Source organism: Callorhinus ursinus, unplaced genomic scaffold, assembly GCF_003265705.2.
Source record: "Callorhinus ursinus isolate GAN/ISIS: 27379988/994484 unplaced genomic scaffold, GSC_fseal_2.0 scaffold163, whole genome shotgun sequence".
NCBI lineage: Eukaryota > Metazoa > Chordata > Mammalia > Carnivora > Otariidae > Callorhinus > Callorhinus ursinus.
Window position 1 is genome coordinate 8115 of NW_027397225.1, and position 3621 is coordinate 11735.

At 37.7% G+C, this 3621-nt stretch overlaps 1 pseudogene; it reads right to left on the reverse strand.

The window, feature by feature from the left end:
• Positions 1 to 3038: 3038 nt before the first annotated feature.
• On the reverse strand, positions 3039 to 3215 carry LOC141371980 (U2 spliceosomal RNA; annotated as a pseudogene).
• Positions 3216 to 3621: the final 406 nt, after the last annotated feature.

Below are 3621 nucleotides of genomic sequence, written 5' to 3' on the forward strand. Positions count from 1 at the left end.
AAAGGAATTTTTTCCTTCTAGGGTATCTTCTTGCTTTCCAGCTGTTTCTAATGTTCCTACAGCTGACAGTGTCTTGTGTTGCTATGCTGTTTCATCAGTGCAGTGGAGAAAACAACTAGATATCTGTTTTTCCTAAGAGTAGAAAATTCTCACTATGCATTCTCAGAATATTAAAAAGTTGAGGACTGTATTTCCACTAGTTCAGAATAATGACAGTTTTAACAGAACTGAAACCTGTTGAAGTCTTGTTTGGCACTGGCTATTCTTGAGTTCTAGGAGAACTATCTCATTATAGTTCTCATTTCATAAGTAAGGAGAGTTATTTAATATGTTTTGTGAATGACAACAGCACATTGTACCTTAACCCTGAGGTCTCTTTCTTTGACATTTGGTGACTACATTGGCTTGGAATGGAGAATAACATTTCAACTATATTAACAGGATCATCTTTTATCCTCCCAAGACCCAAGTCACTGTAATTTCCAGAGCACATGATGCTCCTTACAGATAACTCATTTTTCCTTACAGTATCTTTATTATGGAGTATACTGTTACAGAACCTTTTTCCAAAAACAGGTAAAATCATGACCTTCATGCAGATATTAAGTGAACACGTACTAAAAATTTAATTTAATTCATTAATGAGGGCACCAGTAAGATATTATAACAAGTTCAAAGGAGAATCCAGAGAACAGACATTATTATAGATCAGGAATATTGAAAGGAGATGCAAATGGAATAAAAACTGGCCTCCTCCATAGAGGGAGAAGGTGGTTCATTGAAACTCCAGGAGAAATTGTTGCATGTCTATAGGTAGAAATTATTTTGCATTGCTATCAGTTATCTACAACCTACAGAATTGTAAAAGAACCTCATCAATGGTTTGAATGAGATAGTCTGGAAGAATGTGCTGTAGACTATGCAGTTTTTCCCTGAAGCACAGATTTTTCCCTTAACATTATTTTGTTCACTCTTTATTTGGATAACTAGTATTTATCCATGAAGGTTCATGTCAGGCATATGTATTAGGAAACCTCTGATGCCTTCTATCTGGTTTCAAGTTTCCTTCTATCTCTCAAAATATCTTGTGAAGGACAATTACTGTGTTTACTCTATGGCATTGTAATTTAATATCCATTGTCTTTCTTAAATTCTTTTTTTTTTTAAGACTAGGACTATATCGTATTTTTTTCATTTTATCTTGTGCAGTATCTAGGATATAGGCAAATTCATAAGATTTTGACAGAATGAATGCATGAATGCAGGAAGGATGGACTGATGGATGTATGTTTAGTGGAGAGCACATGAGCACATGTATGATAGGGAAGCATTTGTCATTCTGTATGATGTACCAGGGTTTTGAGTAAGGTCCAGTCTTCTCTAGATTTCCCTTTGAGCAGAGTACATCCATATTATTAAATTAAACCCTGTGCTTACCTGACCTGGTTATAGCCTTACTATGTGATCTCAGGAAAATCCTTTATACCTTGCAAACCTCAATTTATATTTGTAAAATGTATTCTCATTATTTTAAAATCATAGGTCTTTTAACATTATAGTAATGTATTTGCAAATGCAGACAAAATTCGGGTCAGAATAAGCAATGATCTTGGACTACGTTAGATGTGATTTGAGGTGAGTGGTCAGAGAATCTGTACCCCGCTAATATTTATGGCAATGTGGCAGAAGCTGTGAAGCGAGAGCTAGTTCCTTCTCTGGGACTTCTGACTCTATCACCACAATCTTTTTTTGCAAATTCCTTATGCATATGAGGAATTATGCCTTTATTAGTTGAGTCTATAATCTGTTAGTACTTGGTGTACATTAACTGAGCACTGAGTCTAGAATGAATAGGCGGAGTATATGTACAGCGCCTACCATTTAGAAGTCCTTACGTCTCAGGTATATGCACACAAAATTGTGGTTCTCCAGAATTTTTATTTCAGAAGATTCCCGTTTAAATATATATTTGATTATGTATGTTCAGAATGGTAGAAGTGTCCTGGAAGTGACAAGATGCTTCCTGCAAAGGGATAGAGGGCAGTCGAAAGTGCTTGACTTTTTTGCATAAGATAGGATTTGTCAGGGGCACCTGGGTGGCTCAGTCATTAAGCGTCTGACTTCGGCTCAGGTCATGATCCCAGGTGGGATTGAGCTCCGCATCGGGCTCCCTGCTCCGCAGGAAGCCTGCTTCTCCCTCTCCCACTCCCCCTGCTTGTGTTCCCTCTCTCGCTGTGTCTCTCTCTGTCAAATAAATAAATAAAATCTTAAAAAAAAAAAGAAGAATTTGGTCTGTGTCATTTTCTACTTGCATGACCAGCAGCAAGCTACTTAATTTCTTTTGGTTGTACTTTCCTTATGTTTAACATGTGAGTAATAACCCTGATTTCATAGGGTTGATGTGAGGGTAAGGGAGACAATGAATGCAGCTGACTTATGCAGGCAACTGTGGAAAGTGTTGGTTCCCCAGTCCTCTCCTGGAGCACATCTTGCCCTTATCTGCATTTGTTTATCTCTCTTTCTTACTCTTTATATTACCTTCTCTTCAGTTTTCACTCTCTTCAAATAATTCACAATGAGGTTTATGCCCACTCCTTCCTACCTTTTTTGGTTTTCCTTGTCTCTGCCAGCTACACTGTGAGTTCAGTGAGGACAGAGGGCCTGGCCCGGCTTGTTGGGAGGCTCCAGAGCACATCACAAGGGCCTGGCATAGTGCCCAAGCCCAGTAGACTGAAATTCAGCACAGGAGCCCTCTATACCAGTTTTCTCACAGAAGCCCCTTCATTTTTACCTGTGTTCTCTAGAAGCCAAAGAAATTGTCTCTAACCCTCAGACTTAAACAGAATTTATTTTAACAGGTGTTGTCCAGGGTCCTGAATAGAGTTTGGATTATCTACGGTGGGTTTGATTTTCTTTATTATGCTGCCCTGTAGTTTGAGCAGCTTGTATTTAGGCTTTCTAGCCAGACTCAACCCAGCAGGCTTTCCCAAATTCACTGCAGCTTCAAGATCCCAGGGAGTGAGGACTGACCTAAGGTCATATGCATCAAGCGACTCTATCACTAAAGTGAAGCTAGAGGAATGAACAGATGTGTATCAATGCCTGTGGTATTCAAGACAACATATTAAAACACAGATTTATTTTAACTCCCTATATTTTGAAACTGGACGGCAGAGATTATACACTTGATCTTAGCCAAAAGGCCGAGAAGCGATGGATGACAGAGATTATAAAATTCATACCCTGTGGGTTCGTTGCTCTTATTTTCTTTTTCACAGTGTATTTATTCCTTCTGAGCATCTTTGGGCATGCATTGTGTTTTCTCTAATGAAAGTAGAAAAATTGTATCCTTGTTGCTTATTTTTAGCACTGTTGCTATGCTAAACTGTAACTCAGGAATCTTATTAAAATCAATTCAGGATTTGAATTTTCATTCTCTTTAACACTGTGACATCACTCTTCTTTCTGAAAATTTGTCACCATATAGGAGTCTATTTAAATATTTCCTATCAATTGTTGGAAAGATATTTCTCATCTACTTAAGGAATAAGTAAAAAAAAACAGGTATGTAGAAATTGGGGGCAAAATTTGTCAAGTTTTCCTATGGATTTTTTTTTTTTG